General features: G+C 35.4%; 1 pseudogene; it reads right to left on the bottom strand.

The window, feature by feature from the left end:
- The window catches only part of LOC117417218 (dihydropyrimidine dehydrogenase [NADP(+)]-like), a 174,871-nt pseudogene that overhangs the window by 93,393 nt on the left and 60,413 nt on the right, over nt 1-21,065 (bottom strand).

The raw sequence follows: 21,065 nt of genomic DNA, 5'->3' as shown, positions 1-21,065 counted from the left end.
TTTAGGTCAGAAGTGTAATGGAAGCAAAGCATTTTCAGATGCTGATTCTGTCTTGCCAACTGCCTTTGAGCTGTGGGTACATAACAAAACCTCCTGCACACATGACAAGCACTTTGTTTGCACGGCTTCCCGATCCTGTCACACGCACTGCCACTGTGCTTCCCAGAGTCAGAGTCTGCCAGTCGCAGCCAGTTTGCCAATTATACAAGCTGCTTCCCAGGCATCCGACAAAAATTCCACAAGACTGCTGTGCAAGCTTACCCTAATTAACCATCAGCTTAATTAGACAATTTACTGTGTAATTAGCAGGCAATTAGTCAACACCTTTCAGATCTCACTGACTGCTTTGACAGGCTTGCTTTGTCTACACATTCCAACACAAATTCAAGCACCATGTGGTTTTTATTTTAAAAATCTCCATGCGACACATGGCACTCGGACTCAGACACAACATCAGTGTTAACAGTAACAGGACAGGATGATAAAAATGTCTTCTGTCCCATTTAAGTTAGTATATTTTATTTTTGTCAGCCATTTTGTTCTGTAGCTGTTTTGTGCACATATTCATCACTCTCGTTGTAACTAGTGTCATCATCAATGGGGAGGCATGAACATCTGAGCGCAGATTTTGCAATCTAATTAAAAAAGAAATACAGTATATCATGTGTCTGTCTCAAGTGTACAATACACTGAGCTGTAGAATACATTGCAGGTGTCATTCCATTGCACACAACAAATCACTACGCAGTTTCATCAAAACCAGACACACCTGGTTTCCAAAATAATGTCTTTTTACAACCTCTTGTAAAGAACATGCCAATGCAATGTTAACATTATTGTAGTCCAAGATTAGAGCTAACTGTTTGTCTAGATAAGAAATGTAGGGATTTTAAAGGGACGAAGCTAAGGGCCAGTCCTGGAACTTAAACAAGTCGAGAGTTAGTGTTAATCAAGTTTGAAAATGATCCCATAACTCCAAACTCTCAATGTCATAAAGAAAACAACACATTTATCTACAGGGACCCCACAATCAGCTGTTCAGTAATCCACTACAGCAGAAGACCATCATAAGTATGACTGGAGGTTGGTGTGTGTGTGTGGGCGGGGGGGGGGGGGGGGGGGGGGGGGGGGGAGCTAACAGTTTCATCACAATTCAATGAACAATTTCATAGTATGTTGAATGACACATTTACAAATGTAAAATTGAATTGCATTCAGACAACCAGTTCCACAAATATAGCCTTCATTTTCTGAAAATATTACATACAATCTATATCTTTTGAATTGATATCAAGTTCCATCAAAAATGGGCAACTGGTCCTAAAAATGTACAGCAAGTGACATAATAAGAACTGACAAGAAAGTGCACCACATTAGTGTTGGTGGAATATGCATCTGCCATAGGTCATCATGGACTGACCTAACCATATTTACAGGTCATTTTTGGTACAGTACTAAGATCACAGAATTCAGGAAATCATTTCCTGATTTATATACTATTGTTTTCAATAGAAGATGACTTTTATGTCTCCAGCATTTGAGGAGATTGGAGATTTTAAACATTGGCCAAGGATCCAGGGATTTGTGTATTGTGATATTTTTTAACAGTGACACCTGATGCCTATGATCAGTCACTGTTTTTTGTTGTTTCCCCATATATGTTTATTTACAGTATTAGTATTTCAATTTTTAACAATTCCCATATTCAGAATAATCCCAATTCCTAGTGCTTTACTCAAGATGAAAATTAGAACTGACTGAACCAACAGGCAAACTCAATTCAAAACAAAAAAAGTAATCATCTATTGTGAAAGGCAATGCAGTTATGCAACATTTTCACGGCCATACGTATCTCTTTCATTCTTTATTATGATCTGCAGCAGACAACGACAGGATAACTGATATTTATTCTGATATTTACAAAAACATGCTGTCAACAGACGCTACTTGCACATCAGCTGTGACAATGACATGGAAATAAAAAAATGATATTACTTTTTTCTCTATAATATATAGAGGGAGGGAGGATCATAAATGTCATGATGAAAAAATGAGAACAAAGTGTATGCAATTGCCTGTTGCTATGCACAATTCTATTTTTGTCAAGAGTATGGATAATCCTTTCTAAAAATGTTAAATATCTTCATTACTTCCAATACTGTTCCTGGAAAGGTATTCTTGTTATTAAGCGTCTGTGAATCCATCAGCGTTTTCTAAAAAGCAGAGGCATCCTCTGTTGAAAAATGTGTATTGTAGTGCATGCTGTAACTTGGTTGGTACCAATTTAACTAAACATTTAAGATTTCCATTTTGATCATTAAACTGTTTACCAATAAGTTTTGTTATGACAGGTTGTACGTTTTCTCGGAAAAACAGATACCAGTAAAGCAGAAACCTTACAGAATGTAATTCTTAAAGGACGCTTTCTTTGGCTAGTATTAAGGGGATAAAAGGTTGTTTACCCATCTGTTAGGATTTAGTTTTGAGCATATATTAGCATTTTAATACATAATACATGTTGAGCCTCACTAGTATATAATAGCCTCATTGGTTGATAATGTAATGGTTCTGCTACACTGAAAACCCTGGTGTAAATGCTTAAATGAGATGCATGATAAAAATTGAACTGGAAAAATTCACATGAAACAATCTTCAAATTATCTTTTTATATTGGTGTGGACAAAAGTGCTTTAGTCTCATTAACAATTCAAGATGTATTTTTTTTTTTCTTTTTTCTTTAATGTCGTAAACCAAAGGTCTTTTAAGGCAGTGACATGGCACAGTGATTAATCTCCAACATATCTGTCAATGTGCTAATTGGGCCCCTGTGGCCTGATCTATCAAAGATTTCCTGATTTTCCTAGTTCAATCTGCTGTACAAAAATAGACCTTTAGAGTTTCTAATTAACCAGGGACAGTCTACATTTATCAATCGCAGGTTCAACTGTCCAATATCTTGTTTGTTGTGAACAAAAGAACAAACAAGAACGAATGGGGTTTCAGGCAGTTTTTTCAATTCTGAATTTTGAACAAGCTCTTAACTTCACATATACATACACAATTTTCTAAGAACTTAGTCAAAAATAATGATGTCCTGCCTAAATAATTTCCCTCCTACATTTTTTTTTAACCAATACATGTTTTTCTACTATTCTATTATCATAACGATCAGATCATCTTTAACAAATGTGTTACACAAATAAAAAATAAAAACAATGTATACATATGCATTGATTTTCTTTTTTTTTATTGAACCCAAAGAAATCCTTGATGCACTTTCAATACCATACCTCTGTACTGCTTCATATGAATGTGACTGTGACTATGAGCAGGATATTAAAAGAAGTCCCTCATGTTTAAGTATAATGGTAGCAGAATACAGCCTGCTCATTCATATTTGACATTAAGAGCTTATTTATCTATCTCCCTAAAGAAATCCCCATACAGTCTTTCACATAGAGCACACAATAAAGAATAATAGGATTTCTGTTTACCAAGATATTAGCTGGTATTTCACTGCAAGCTGACAGTCTATCACTGCAAGAGTATATTAGACCCCAATCTGGCATCTACAAACGTCAAGAGTAAAGAAAATAATGCAGGCTAGAAGCACACATGTACTAAATTCTTAAAAAAAAAAAAAAAAAAGAAGAAGGAGACAAAGTTCACAAACATATTTGAGCTCAAATCAGTGCAATATTCAGCTGTCAGTCTAACAGCTCAGCTTGGGAGCAATGCTGTCTGTAGGATGGGATAATACAATTTCAAGCAGATGTTCAGGCTGGGTTCTAATTCTCATTGAACTCCCCTGGTGAGCATTTAATTTCTCCATCGTGTGCACGCAAGTCGAATTGCACTTCATCAAAACTGTATTCCAAAACGTTAATATTTCATATGATAGCTTATGTAGCACCTGCTTGGGGCACTCGTTCTTATCGATCGGGGTGGGATCAGCCAGGCAGAATACCAGCAGGAAATAAACTAAGACCACAACAATATGCAATGAACATCGTTTTATTAAATACAGGTGGTTAACTATATTTAAACAAATAGGACAAGTCTAGAATACACAGTCACAGCATGGGGTTTGCACTGTTCAATAAAAATATATATATGTTCAATTATAATTAAAAAACAAAGTGCAGTGCTGCTCAACACAATCGCGGAGACGGGGCTTACTAAAAACAACAATAAAAGCAATACTTTAAGAACTCCCTGTCCCCAGCACTCCTCTAAAACCCCAATGCCTTTAACATACTAATTTCTAAAACCGTTAAAAAACACACACACAGAGGGAGACAGGAAGCACAGCAGGAGCCTCGCTCTAAATGTCAGCGGATGTTTATTTCATTTTTCTCCACAACCCACTGCCGAACACAAACGAGTCCAATTCCTTCTCTGCTCCTGCTGACTCTGCATCCAATGTCCACTCCAGACAAACCCAGGTTCACTTCACACTGGACCAAAAACAATCTCTCGAATGGATGAAATCAGGATCTTTTATACCAGGTGCTCAGCTTCTTCAAATTATTCAATTAGCACCAATGGGGGCTGAGAACAGGAGAGCATCAACGTGCCAGTGAGATCTGTGAAAATATACAACAAAGTAACATGCAAAAAAAACATGCTTTATAAACGTGTTAAAATAAAGCAAACTAAGAGTCGGACCAAAATTCGCGGTAACAAAACTAAGTGTCGAAAGCATTCGTGGTAACAAAACACAAGAAAAATTCCAAGCGAAATCTCGCGGAACCAAAACAAGCCCTTTTCGCCCTTCAAAAAGCAGCTATCGTTTGTTGACTACAAGTGGGTTGAGAAGGGGGAGTGGTTTGCTATCGCCTGACTAAATCTACTCAATTCCAGCTATAAATCACATCGCAAGACTTTCGCAGGACCAGATTTTATAGTCAACGAACTTGTCAAAAGCTATTGCGTATTAAGCAAGTAGTAAAAACAAAAAATAACACTAAACATCCTGGTATTTGCAAAAAAAAAAAAAAAAAAAAAAAAAATGCCTCAAGGCGCTCCACTGACCTCATATATCGAACACTTGCACACAACACTGAATAATTTAAAATGAATAATTTACAGTATCAAATATTAGTATATGTATCATTCGTATTATTATCAAGATGCTCAGATATATTGTGAAAAGTGTTGAATTTAAATCAAGGGAAGTAATGTTAAAACTTTACAATGCATTAGTAAAACCTCATCTAAAATATTGTGTTCAGTTCTGGTCACCTCTTTACAAAAAGGATATTGCTGCTCTAGAATGAGTGCAAAGAAGAGCGACCGGAATTATCCCGGGTTTAAAAGGCATGCAGACAGGCTAAAAGAACTGAATCTATTCTTGAACAAAGAAGACTACGCGGTGATCTGATTCAAGCATTCAAAATTCTAAAAGGTATTGACAATGTCGACCTGAAAAAAGAAACAAGGACCAATAGGAGACACTTTTTTATACAGAGAATTTTGAGGGTCTGGAACTCCCCAGTAATGTTGTTGAAGCTGACACCCGGGATCCTTCAAGAAGCTGCTTGATGAGATTCTGGGATCAATAAGCTACTAACAACCAAACGAGCAAGATGGGCTGAATGGCCTCCTCTCATTTGTAAACTTTCTTATGTTCTTATGTTCTTATAATATATGTTGTGTTTGTTGCACCCTTAAACGAAACACGCACAAGACTTCTTTAGTCTACTTTTTTTTGCCACGGTTCGAGTTAAATGTTTAGTAAAGCAATACGTATTATTTCTTTAATACGTACAAACAATAAACTCTTTTCTACTCATGGAGAGGTTTGCTTGAAGGAGTGTCTCTTTCAGTGATGGTAAAGCTTTTTAGATATATTTTCTTTTATTTATTATCATTGTACAACTACGGACGGTTTTTAAATTTGCTTTGGCTTTTCGACAGAAATAATAATAATAATAATAATAATAATAATAATAATAATAATAATAATAATAAAATACAACTACCTGACTGCCTGTTTAAAAAAACTACTTTTTTTCACGGCACTGGATAGCATTTCATGCAACTTCTTATTGTATTTATTTTTTATTTTTTAATATATATATATATATATATATATATATATATACACACACACACACATTTTAATTTTATAATACTCGCACAGAGTTTCTTTGTTAACCATGTTTTTTTTTTTTTTTTTAATCTTCGTTCTTGTGCAGTTACTATACAGTCTTGTGCACAACAGGGCTCTGGGCAGCACCGTGCCAGTTAGGTATGAGGATGCTGGCATTGCATGGTGCTGACACAAGCCAGGGCATGGTATGGATTTTTACAAAAATCATGAAAACAATGTGGCACGCTCTCATAACAGTGACAGAACAATGCAGCACGATGCTGTAGACGAGGTAATTGCCAAGTGTGTGTGCTTGTGTGTTTTCTTTCAAACTCACGTCCGTATTTTTCAATATTGTACACAATAAAAATAAAACAGATAATTATTATTATTATTATTATTATTATTATTATTATTATTATTATTATTATTAATAAACTTATTTTTATTATTATTGCTACTAGTAGTAGTTGTATGTAATAGCATTCATTCACTGATATTCAAATGCAAAATGCGATATGGAAACTAGCGATATCACATAAACACTCTTTCGCAAGAGCGATCGGGGTTTGATTTGGTCTGGCCCTAAATAACATTAAATCAATGTGACAAATCAAAACGTGAATATACTATAATAACAAAATCAAACGTGCCTAAATAAAGTGAAGTGGGTCACCCCGTTACACTTACATTTTTTTAAAGCAACCTTTTGTCATATGCTGAATATCTGAATGTGTTGAATTGCAAATATGAGTATTTTTGCATAATGCAGAAAGCAGATAAATATACGGTGCCTTGCAAAAGTATTCAGACCCCTGACCAATTCTCTCATATTACTGAATTACAAATGTTACATTGAAATTTCGTTCTGTTTGATATTTTATTTTAAAACACTGAAACTCAAAATCAATTATTGTTAGGTGACATTGGTTTTATGTTGGGAAATATTTTTAAGAAAAAAAAAAAACTGAAATATCTTGCTTGCATAAGTATTCAACCCCCACACATTAATATTATTTTATTATTATTTATTTCTTAGCAGACGCCCTTATCCAGGGCGACTTACAATTGTTACAAGATTTCACATTATACAGATATCACATTATTTTTACATACAATTACGCATTTATACAGTTGGGTTTTTACTGGAGCAATCTAGGTAAAGTACCTTGCTCAAGGGTACAACAGCAGTGTCCCCCACTGGGGATTGAACCCACAACCCTCTGGTCAAGAGTCCAGAGCCCTAACCACTACTCCACACTGCTGCCCGATGTATTAATATTTGGTAGAGCCACCTTTCGCTGCAATAACAGCTTTAAGTCTTTTGGGGTAAGTATGTACCAGCTTTGCACACAATGTCGGAGTGATTTTGGCCCATTCTTCTTGGCAGATTTGCTCCAGGTTGTTCAGGTTGGTTGGACGATGCTTGTGGACCGCAATTTTCAAATAGTGCCACAGATTCTCAATGGGATTGAGATCAGGACTTTGACTGGGCCACTGTAGGACATTCACCTTTTTGTTCTTGAGCCACTCCAATGTTGCTTTGGCCTTGTGCTTGGGATAATTGTCCTGCTGAAAGGTGAATTTCCTCCCAAGCTTCAGTTTTTTAACGGACTGAAGCAGGTTCTCTTGCAGTATTTCCCTGTATTTTGCTCCATCCATTCTTCCTTCAATTTTAACAAGATGCCCAGTCCATGCTGATGAGAAGCATCCCCACAGCATGATGCTGCCACCACCATACTTCACTGTAGGGATGGTGTGTCTTGAGGCATGGGCAGTGTTAGGTTTGCGCCACACATAGCGCTTTGAGTTTTGGCCAAAAAGCTCTATCTTGGTCTCATCTGACCACAAAACCTTTTCCCACATCGCAGTTGGGTCACTCATGCTTTCTGGCAAACTCCAGACGTACTTTCAGATGGTACTTTTTGAGTAACAGCTTCTTTCTTGCCACCCTCCCATACAGGCCAGTGTTATGCAGAGCTCTTGATATAGTTGACTGGTGCACCATTACTCCACTCCCAGCCACTGAACTCTGTAGTTCCTTCAAAGTGATTGTTGGCCTCTCTGTGGCTTCTCTCACAAGTCTCCTTCTTGTTTGAGCGCTGAGTTTTGAGGGACAGCCTTTTCTTGGCAGTGCCTGGGTGGTGTGATGCAGCTTCCACTTCCTGATTATTGATCCAACTGTGCTCACTGAGATATCCAAACACTTGGATATTATTTTGTACCCTTTCCCTAATCTATGCATTTGTATTACTTTATCTCTAACTTCTGTAGAATGCTCTTTGGTCTTCATTTTCCTTCAGATTCACAGCCTGAACAATGATCCTTCAACAGTGGGGTTTTTATCCAGAAAATGTGACAGCAACTTTAATGGTTCACAGGTGGAGGCCAATGGTAAGGTGTGTCCTCGTTAAGGCAATTTCTTTCATCGGTGTAAACTGGGAGCTTCCACAGCACAGGGGTTTAATACTTATGCAAGCAAGATATTTCAGTTTTTTATTTTTCTTAAAAATATTTCCCAACATAAAACCAATGTCACCTTACAATAATTGATTTCAGTGTTTTAAAATAAAATATCAAACAGAACGAAATTTCAATATACCATTTGTAATTCAGTAATATGAGAGAATTGGTCAGGGGTCTGAATACTTTTGCAAGGCACTGTATAATTAGGGCTTCTAGTTTTCGGTTTTTATTTTCCATCTCTCCCCCCCCCCCCCCTTTAAACCCTAATTAATAGTTGTTAAGCCTTAACTGAATACCAGATTGTTTAAATTAGCGACGCACTGCTAGAAACTAACGCAGTGGAAATTAATAAACTGAATTCAGTTATTAGAGCCAGAACGAAATGCAGGTTCATATTGAATCAGGTGAGATCAATGCACGTCATTTGTTAACTCAATTAAGATATGAGGGTAAAAAGAAACAACTTCCTTTGTTTGATTAAGAAAGCGAATCGGCTCAAAATATGTTTAAAGGGACATCTTTAAAACATTTTAAAAACAAAATCTGACCTTTGGAATTTGAAAGTGTAGCTTTGTAGGTGAAGACGGCATTCAAACCTGTAAGACCAAACTGTGTATAATTTATGAGCTTTTACAACATCATTTCATTTCATACAGTTCTTTAATAATCAGCATTTTGCTTGAAGGTCGGTGACTAGAGGTCAAGTTATTCTGGAAGTCGATTAACTGTTATGCAAGAACTGTGTAGAAACCTTTATAGTCACTTTAGAGATTCCTTTTACTATTCTGAACAAAGGGGGGGGGGGGGGGGCTTTTTCATACCATTTCCATTTCTAGCTTTACTAATCAAACAATGCCAGCAAGCACAGAACAAACTGATGTTGCTGATTACTTTTCACATCACTGGAATTAAGTTAAAACAAAGTAATTGTAATAGCACCTAATAAACAATTCATGACCTTTTTTTCAAGAACAAATGTTAACTTACCAGTAGGATGATATGCTCCTGTCTATTAACAGTTGATTGAATCCTCCAAGTAATTTTGTTTCTTGAAATAGCTATTTATTATAACCTGTGTCAAAAAGGAAAGAAAATGAAGCAAGGTTTTAAACTCCATAGTCATGCCCAATGAATAAGGGATCCTAGGGAGTGTGAAATCTCTATGAAATTGCTTACTGTTTGGTTTGGCTTTCTTAAAAAAAAATTGATATGATCTGTAGATTTATACTGTGATGCCCACTCTGTGCAAAATGTGCATGACTGAGTTGCCTTGACTACATCTTTGAAAAACTTCAGTATGTTGTTTAGCATTATTAAAATATTGTTTAAAGACGGAGCCCACATTGAAATACACATGGAAATATAAGAATGTGGCAACAGACAAGTTCATTTCTACAAGTAAACAACTTCCACGGTGAAAATTTCATTTTTGGCCATCACTTGTAGGCAGTGACACTGGAACAATTTTTATAGTGGGGGTGCTGAAAGCTCTATATATGATGGAAGCCATGCAAAGCCAAGGAGGTGCTGCTGCACGCCCGGCACTCCTAGTTCCAACGCCCTTGCTTGTAGGCAAAACTCACATCTTATGGACCATGTCCTTTTGTAAAAGCAGGACTAAAACATTTTTATGATGGTTCATAACAAAAAGTCACTTGACCTCAATGTAGCAACCTCATTAGGTCACATGACAAAGTGAAGGGTACTGTACATTACCAATAAACGCATATAGTTTATATGATATGAGCATGATTTATAATATATATATAAAGCTATACTTAGGGGGATGCTTTGTTTCCTCTGTTTGAGCTTCAAAAGTGACAATTGATATATTTTTGTCTAAACCAACTGTAGACTCCAGTTTGTTGATGAGACTACAGAATGTGTAGATTCCAGGATTTCATGGTTAGGGGTTTTGTATACAATGGTTATCCCAACAATGTAAACAATTTACTAGACCACAAAGCACAATAATATAAAAACAGATTACCTTGACAGATAATCTCTGGTGTTCCAGGTATAGCACGTTTCACCAAATGGAAAGTCGCCCCATTCTATGTGTAGAGCGGTCGTTGTTCTTTGTGGTTAAGGAGTAGCCCCGCTGATATTTCACTTCTGAATGTTACTTGTTTATAGTATCTGATACATCCATTTTACTTTAGACACAGTAAGTATTAAAGTTTCAAATAGTTGTTGCGAATACATTTTAGCCGACCAACATAATATATCAAGTTTGTTTCTGTTATTAGAGTTAAAATATATAAAGACAAACTTGAACCAAAATGTTTTCATACAATTCATTCAATATTAAACAAATAATAATTACATTGTGAAACACTAGGAATGTCCTACTCTTGTTAATATAAATGCTGGAAGTGAGACAGGATATGGTAGGTTTTTGTAATCTGTAAAGCTCTTGGAAACGTACCAATATTGCTTTAATTGCACGGAAATTTTCCCAATCACAATGGTTGTTACAACTTTAATTTTAATTAATAAATATAATTTTTACTTTCTTAGAATAAAATTATTTAAAATAAACTTCATTTATTAGTAATTATATTGCATATTAACATGTTAAAATACTAGTATTGCTGCTTCATGCCATAATATGCCTACTATTGCTACCATTAACTATTTTCGTGTTCTCTTTGCCACCCGACCGCAGTTCAGACATGCTACTTATTGTAGCATGTATAACTACCTTGTTGAGAGAGAAAGTATTTGTGAGAGCAAAACCCCAGCCCTCCTCAAAAGCTCATCGGATCATGGCAGTGCTAGGCCAAAACGATTTGGAAACTTGAGTCCTGCTATCTCTACATTGGATAAGGGCGTCTGCTAAAGAAATAAATGATAAATAAATATGTTGATGCACACCAGGTCAATCGGAGAGTAAAACACTAGTAGCTGGGGTTCAGGTGCAACAGCAGAGCCATGCAGTGACTGAGAAAAACAAAACGGACAGAAAAGGATGAGGATATTGTTTAAAAACCGATTTCATTAATATAAACTTGAATATAAGGTAAAGTACTGTACACACATGAATGTATTTACAGTCTGCTTCATACAATAACCTTATTATTGATGTTTCTGATTAGTTTTGCTGTACTTTGTATAGTAATGTGCTTATAAATATACTATCCAGTCTACTTTAAAGTCATACATAACATTTTGTGGCAGGATCTGCAATAACATGTAAGTTATGGTATACAACACCAATCCTTTGGGTACCATACTTTGAAAACACTGTGACATGTAAGTCCAGTATTGTACTACTAGGGTGTTTTTCTTAATAATGACAGTAAATTCCAAACAACAAGAACATGTTTCTGATTTATTCTACACACATTCCAGTTTAGCAACATACACACATGTGGAGAAAGAAGGAAATGTGGTATGAAAAAATGATATACTGATGGTTATATTATTTTATTATCAACTCAATTACACCAGTACATTATCTTGTCTGCTTTAGATGAGTAGAAAGCAGGCATTAACGATGTCAAGATGTTAAACCGTGTCTGCCTGCGTCCGGGGCTGTCTACATACTAGAAAGCTGTAGGTGAATTGAACTTCAAATTGGAGTGGGGCTCAGTTATATATTATTGCTCACGTTATTATTTTAAATCGGTGCTAACACACTAACCATTAATCCTGAAAATTACATTTTCACAGTTTCTGTATCACTCAACCTATATTGATACTATATAATCATGTTTATTTATGTGTTTAATATAGAACACAAGGAAGCAGTTCCCTTTTTTAAAGACAACATTCAGAGGGTACGGACTAGAACAAAGATTTCCTGTTATTATTCAGGAACGAGATACATTTAGAAATGCATACACTATTGGTAGTTTTTAAAAAGGGAGCATTGTTTCACCAGACTTGCAAAGGAAAACAATTACGGTATAATAATTTATTTAAAAGTTAAGACTATAATTTAAAAAAAAAAGATGTATATATACAGTATATACACATACTATTTTTTGCTTCATATATATTGTGTAGGTTTGTAAAGCACCAAGGGGTGTTTGTACACGAAGGATGCAAAATAGCACAGTACAGTATTATAAATTAGTATCAGACATGACGAATGAACAGTTACATCTCAAAGTGCTTTTTGTTCAATTGAAATGATAAATTTTGGCACTGTCTGAGAACAACATCATATACAACAGCAACATTACAGGTTTTTATAACAACTGATAACATTTCATTACCATATGACATATATATAAAAATAAAATAAACATGAATAACTTATAGCTGCATAAAATGTAATTTTAAAAAGCACACAGTTGTCAACTTTACTTGACATATTACCTATTTAACCCTTATTAAGGCTGCAACACTTGGACTGCTATGGTCCTTTTTTAGTGATACACATCATCTTCATCTTTACAGTAAACAGGAACCCGAACGTACAGTTGAAAACAGAAACAGACAATTGTTTTAACCATACCTAAAACTCAATTTAAACAGCATTGAATATTTAAATAGTTGGGTTTTGAGGCTTTCTCCAATATTTCGCTACATTTTATCAAAATGAAAAAAAAAAAAAATACAAAGACACTCAGTGCAAATCATACATCAATACTCTTTTTTAATTACCAAACTGCCTACCAAACAGCTATAATTGTGTCTTTAATGGTATAACAACAGCTTAAAGACTTTGGTTTTCTCAAGCAAATACACAAATCGTGTTATAAATCAGCTTACTTAGTGCAGTGTTTTCTCATTTTTACCACTGTTGTCATAGGCAGGTGTAGCGTCTTCAAGTCAACAAGTGGGAGCCATATTTAAAAGCTTGAGCAAAAGCTAATTTCTAGTGAGCCATAAAACAACTGTAATGGTAGAAAACCAGCAACAATCATTGTAGTGCTCCAGTTTCACACCATTACAATTGTTGCACTTTTTATTTTCGTTTATTTTATTTTCCATTATCAGCAGCCGAGTACCATACATACATGTTATACATTTGTTTTATTAGTGGTAAGAAACTAGCTGTAGCCAGGCGCCATCTAAGAGACTGTGCTGCTTGTGTTCCGCCTTGCCTTATAATGAGAATACTAGTGTTAGTGAAATGGCATTATGGGGAAAATGGGAGCATGGCCGTACTGCCTTAGAACCTGTTCTGCAGTATAAAGAGTCGCCTTATAAAGGGGGAGCACTGTATATACATACATAAATTAAAAAAAAAAAGACAAGTCCATTTTATCTGGTAAAATAAATTGCTATCCTGAAGGCATACATTACACGTTATAAGTCTAACGCAAAAATGCTTTGCTAACGTGCAATATATACGTTGTTGTGTTGCATGTTATGACTGCACAGGAGTAAAGGCTTTTTTCTAAATGTATTGGAAAGAAAAAAATGAAGACGAAAACATGCTTATTAGAAAGTACAAGTGACCTGGAAATAACCTAAAAATGAATTTATAAACAATACAGCAAATTGTTTGATTCATTTCCTCTTCCATAGTCCATTACTGTAAAAGCAATTCAATCTGCAGCCCTTCTCTCTGTACAAGTAGTAATTGAATCTAGAAAACAAACACTTAGCTTTACTATCTGCTGACCTTACAACAATTAACCTGCAAATGAACCCATCCAGTCTCCAAAGCACGGTGTTTTACATTACTCGTTATGACACTGGGGTTAGGTCAGGGGGCTGCTCTGAAAACTTGGGGAAAAATGTTTCAAAACCAGTGTTTTTCTGTACATTATTATTTTTTTGTTTTGTTATTTTGCATATCTATAATAGAAACTGGCATAGACATCTTTGCAACTCAGAAAACTATTGAAAGCTGATGTAAATACAGACTGTATATGTACTTGTACTTGTACTGATGGCTATAATTGACAATTAAAACCACAAGTAACTTTTTAGCATTGAAAGAGAAAGGGTTTGTGAACCGTCAAAGCCCCTAACAATCCTAAATATTCAAACACATCTACCGTGCCTGCTTCTACTTACTGTCAGCAGTAAAGTAAAATGTTTAAAGAATATTCAAAAGGAAACAAAAAAGGAATAATAGGCATACTGTGCTTATATCTGTGGATAAAAGGACCATTCCCCTGGTACCAGTTAGTGTCTGGTTATGACATGTATAGATTCCCTCAGTCCCTACCATCATAAGCTAGATCTGCAAGTGTGTGATAATATCTTCACTTTCACACTGTGTTTAATGTACTGCATGTGAATGACAATTTGAAATAGGTAAAGCAAACGATGTGTTCTTGTATAACATATTCATCCCAGGAAAAGCAATGCACACCAAAATATCAAACGTTGCATGGAAATGAAATGAGATGAAACATTGAAAATGCCTAGCATTCCACTGCAGTGTTATACAGAGAGGACTCAATGTTGGAAATCTTCCTAGACACATCCCGTTGATTGTCAGTTCCTCACCAGAATTTTAAAATGTATTCAACCTGTGTAATGTCAAGAAAACAGTATTTCTTACTGTAACCATCTTCTTTGATGTACCTCTCCCCACAATATTTGTTGTTATTATACTCATAACAGTGACTTTGATATGTATGTATACCCATACAATATCTGGGGTCATCATAATTAACTCAGCTTAAACTCTATTGTGAGTAGGACCCATGTTGTGGAGCAGTGTGGAGTAGTGGTTAGGGCTCTGGACTCTTGACTGGAGGGTTGTGGGTTCTATCCCAGGTGGCGGACACTGCTGCTGTACCCTTGAGCAAGGATGTCTGCTAAGAAATAAATAAATAATAATAATAATAATATATTCTCTTGGTAATCATTACCAGCATTAGTTACTATTGTCCAGTTTTCAGCATATTTTACAATTTGTTATTGTACTTTACATATGATGCCATCTACGGCGTTGGTTTATTTTAAAAAGCACACACTGTCTCTTCCATTTTGATACTGTACCTTTATTTATTTATTTATTTATTTATTTTAAAAATCATAAAAATCATTATTAGTTCAAGGCGAATCATTGTTATTCATAATGATATTAAATAATAAATGCCAGTGCGGTCAGAAGTAACTATTGTGGCCTTGGTCTTGCCAAGTGTGCCACATTGAAAATAACTGCAGTAAAATCCTCTGGTTAAACACGGATTGTAGGAGTACCTGTATGTATTTGTGAATGTGCCAGAAGGCCTGCTTTCCATCGTTCACTGACTCAACAGTAGTATTAGCCAGCCCTGCAATGTCTCCACCGGCAAATACCCATGGCTCACTGGTCTGCATAGTCTCTGGATCCAGCTCGAGGAAACTCCATCTCCAAACTTAATGGGAGTCATTGCCTCTTTCACTGTTAGAAAGAACAAAATCAGAGAAAAGAATTGTACAGGACCTTTATTTGAATAGATGGCCTCCAAAGCCACCTATAAACAATAAACTAGTACTAAAATAAACAATAAGCATAACAGGATTTGTGTATCCACATACATTTTCTTAATGCTAGAATATTCCCTTTTGAATTTAGAGTGAATGAGAGCTTCCCCTCACTGCTCTGTGAGCGAGCCCACTTTAGTCCTGACCTGAACATCCTTTTGCTAGTCTTCCTGGGCCTCTCTTTAAAGTTGGCAATTGTGCATGATATGTGCAATCACCTGAGATTACACTGAGCAGTGTAAAGACTGCTTATCTTCCCCAGAAAGCTGCTGCAAGAAACCTGGGGCAGCTATCAGAGAATCCATGGCTCTGTCTTAAAATCCTAGAAGACCCAAGCAGCAGGTTGTCAGGATAAGGGATGACTGCAATATCTTGTGATGGCTTGAAGATGTTTACTGCCCTGAGCTTTAGGACTGCTTTCAGACCCAAAGACTGCATGATTATCTTCTGCATTATTCTATTTAACAAAAACCCATTCATGTAGAGGAGTTGTTTGTTTCTTTTCTACTGTGAAGAGGCTACGGAGTGTGACAAGGCTTTAGCACTCGAGAGAGATTATTCTTAAATAAAATTGCTTCTAAAAGAACCCACTGACAGTCTCCAGAGACAACTATACTGGCAGATGCAGATTGCCAAGGTCCATTAAACAGAAGAAGCCATGCTGTCTTATATGGTACAATGAGGAATGCATCAGTAGCAAGTAGTGAATAAAAATAAATAAATAAGACAATACCATAAATATAGGATATGAAAAAATGTTGTACTTAATATTGTAATAAAATAGCATACAGCTAATTTTATTAGTATATCCTTGTATATATGTATATTTGACGTCACCACAGCATTCACTCGAAACTCTCGGGAGGAAAACCTCTCTGTGCAACATGTGATTTTAAGAATTAGGTTAAAAATGAGTAATATTCAAAAATAAATCTAATAAAAGCATTATTATTCTTTGACAACAACAAATGTCGGCGAGGAAAGGTTTGCTCAATACTATTGCAAACCAACAAGGAATGGTTAGCCATCTATATTAAATTCCTTTGACATGATATATAATGACACTACAGGTCTGCTTTGTATGAAAATGATGCTCTAGCATCTTTACTGTTCCTCTGATTTCTTGTGCTGATTATCGTTGGTTTTTTATTTCTTTATTTATTTAGTTATGTATTTTTTATTTCAAACCAGTATATTCAATCTTGCTGTTGAACCCTGTCCTGGTACCTAATCCCTTCTTGTGTTGTAGGTCAGATTTACTTACCATGGCCTTTGTACTGAAAACTGTCCATGTGACCACTGGAAGTAATAAGGAGCCAGAAATACTCCTACTACATATTTAAAAAACCCTTAGAAAAACAGACGCCGCACTTGACCCCTCTTTAAAGATCACTCCCTCATTTTACAGTAACCATACTACTGTATTTTCCATTGCCTAAATCTCCATGGGTCATCCCAGCCAACAAGGTTAATAGTTCAGCAGTTAAGAGAAAAATGGTTCTTCATCACTGTTAGTACATACTGTACTGTATACCAAAGGCAATATTAACCTCAGCAGCAGGCACCCCCTGACAGACAACTGACCTTGTCTTTGATAAGCTTTCGGCTCTACTATCTAGAACCTAAGGTTTCAGAGGGGATTACTGCTGAAATACATACATACATACATACATACATACATACATACATACATATATATTATATATTGAGAAAAAGGAAAACTGCTGTGTACCAAAATGATCAATAAGAAAAAAGAAAAAAGAGAAAAGGATATTTCAGGTACTTAAAAAGGTAGAATAATTGATTCCAAATCAATTATCAGGACGTTTCGGACTACAAGTCCTTCATCGGCTGAATACAAAAAAAAACAGTGCTTTAACAAACAAGTAGTCTTTTAAACAAAATTCCAGAATGTTGATGATGATGATGATGATGATGACGGCCTCAGAATAGAATGTTCATTCCAAATGGCTCCAAAGTGCCAAGTTTGAAAATAAGTTCACATTCCTTTTGTTTCCTGACAGCAGTAGTTCCATAGCATTGAACCATCCCACAAATTGTGATGTCTTCTATAGTGTGGTCATTTCTGTTAAAATGTCTGCCGACAGGAAAAGTAGAAGTGTTAATTCGTATACTTCTCAGATGTTCCACGAAGCGATCAGCCAAGCGTCGTTTTGTTTCACCAATATATAGCTTTATTACATTTGATGCAGCCAATGCAATTCATTTACTAATGCAAGTAAAAGTATCATGGATAGTAAATGAGGATTTTGCTCCCTTAACTACTGTGTTGCTGTGAATGTATTTACAAGTTGCACAGCGTGACCTATTGCATGGAAACGTACCCTTAAGACTGTCCAGATTGGGTCGAATGTTACTGTGGACCAGATGCTCTCTTAGATTTTTGTCTCTTCTGTATGACATTAGAAGAGGGTTATTGAAAATAGGAGCTGTAGAAGGATTATCTTGAAGAATGATAACATTTCTTTGTATGATGTGTTGTACTTTTTTGATCATAGGATGATATGTAAGAACAAGGGGAATACAATTGTTGGTATTCTGTGTTTATATATATATATATATATATATATATATATATATATATATATATATATATATATATATATATTGTTTTTATTATTAATTAATTAATTGAAACACAAAAAGAAATATCAGTTTCTGAAATGCTTGGACACTTTGCTGTTGGAATTATCTTTACTATTGCAAATCACCAGCCAGCTTGTTCTTGCCTAGGAGCTTATCATTCTGTCACTCTAGTGGGCCAGCCTCCTAGTCTGATTGCTGAAGATTTTCTAGCTATCTCAGCTCTTCTTGCCATATACACAGCTAAGCTTCTTCACAGGACATGACAAGATACTAAAGTAGATAAGTACTGTAATGCATATCTGTATCAGAAAATACTATATAGGTTCGGAAAAATACTTTTATCAGCAAAATATTAAAGGGTTTTTTTTTTTTTCTGCTAAAAAGAAATTGCTATTGAAAAATCAATGATGAGTCAACAAATACATGTACACAAAGGGTGAATGATCTTTAAAAGCTTGACAGAAAATTCACCTAAATACATTTTATCTAGTCAATTTTTGCCTGTTTTTTTTTTTTTTTTTTTAACATTTACTGACTAAAGTCAACCTGGCTTAGCTTTCCAGTTTTTTGTAAGTCATCCAGTGGTACATACAAAGCCATTGTGTAGCAATGGTCTCGAAAAGGATCTCTGAACCTTCATCTGTAACATTTACTAAGTTTTGAATTCGGATGTGTCCATGAACCCCATTAAGATCTTTCATTAAAGTTTTTTAAACACAATTGCATCATTTGACTGCAACAAACCATTATGTTTTAATTCAGTGATTCAAAATTAACCAAGGGAATTTTCAGTGATCTTTGCAGTACCCAACAAACAATTATCTGTCCTATAATGCTCCTAGGCCACATTAGAATATTTCAACAAGACTGTCTCCTGACTAACTTCATCAACTTACTGAACATCAATTGAATAATTTTAAATAATAAAACAACAACAACATATTTTATGTACATATTTAAAATGATGCAAAACACCATAAGGGTAAAGGTTGCCTAAAAGAGCCATAGTTACACAAATGTGTATTTGGCTGCCATAACTAATTATGTATGCATGTACAATGTGTTCAATTTGCAGTTGTTTAAATAGCAGACATTCTCATTAGCTGCAGTATATCTGTGATGCTTCAGTAAACAGTTTAATGGTATGATGGGTAACCAATTCGAAAAAAATTAGTATTTCCAGCTTAAGTAGCTCATTATTGTGTGTTTTTTAATATATAAATATATGCATATGCACAGGACAGTTTATTTTACTGTAAATTGACATTCATTAGTTTATTGAAAGCCCTTAGTAGAACAATTTATCTAAATATCTGATGCTCAATTGGTTTGTCGTGCCCCCCCCCCCCATTTCATTGGGCATTATAAAAGTGTCTTTGGAAGTAAAGCACCCTCTGCCTCCAAATAGATGACATTTCATGGAGGCAACTTTCTGAAGAATGTCATTCATTAGCATGGAATGGTTGGAATCTTTATGTTGCAGATCTCATAAAAGCATTCTATATGCATAAAGAGTAAGTAGCGGGGTTCCGTTAAGTATAACGTTACATATCCCCACGTGTTGCTAAATAACATACCTGTAATTTTTATTTATATTGTTAACATCCTGACAACTTTTTACACTTATAACTTTAAAGCCTGTTTCAAAGCCCTTTTCAAAATGTCCACCCTAGTGCACTGGGGTTTGAAATCTGTCCTCTAAATCACTGCAGGAAGAGCGATCTGGCTTTTCTGTTCCGTACCACATCATGGATCGTTATTGCTGTGTTACCTGTTTGACCTTACACTATCAGTGCAATACAGCAGGCATTTTGAAAAGAGCTTTGAAACTGACTTTAAAGTTGTAAGTGTAAAACGTTGCCAGAATGTTAACAATAAAAATACAAATTACAGGTATGTTATTTAAGCAGTTGTAGCAACTAATTCATTTTGCTGTGGTGGCCAACACATACACATGAGAAATATTGATATAAAATGTAGGTTATATATCTAAACATCAACTGAAGAATATCATCTATAATGTACAAATCAGAATGATGCATGGCATTAGGTAAACCCTGTTGTTAATACTGTATAAAAAATACCTAGACATGGGTGTATTCTGAGCAAAAAGTATCCTTGACGGGGCATAATGCAAGGAGAATCTGATAGAACGGCTTGTCAACATGGAATAAAACTGAGTTTTAGTTATTCACAATAACTGAATTAAAACACGCTTGATTGTTGTAGACTTTTAGAGTTGCTAGGGTAGATTCTCTCATGTGTAATGGTTGGCTGGATATTTGTTGCAGCAATAAAAGAGATAAGCTTATTAAATTCTAAATCAGCAATACTGCACCTCAAAAAGGAAAAACTAATTCCACAAATTCAGCTTGATGACATGGGACTAAAACAGTATCTCAACCTTCACTAAAGCGATAGGTATCACATTAAGTACTCATGAAACCTGGTAAATAAAGATAAGCAGAACAGCGGTAAACACATATTCAAGGTATTGCATGTGATACATGAC

Source organism: Acipenser ruthenus, chromosome 12, assembly GCF_902713425.1.
Source record: "Acipenser ruthenus chromosome 12, fAciRut3.2 maternal haplotype, whole genome shotgun sequence".
Lineage (NCBI taxonomy): Eukaryota > Metazoa > Chordata > Actinopteri > Acipenseriformes > Acipenseridae > Acipenser > Acipenser ruthenus.
Note: the sequence above shows the minus strand (reverse complement) of the source record. Positions and strands in the feature narration are given on the sequence as shown.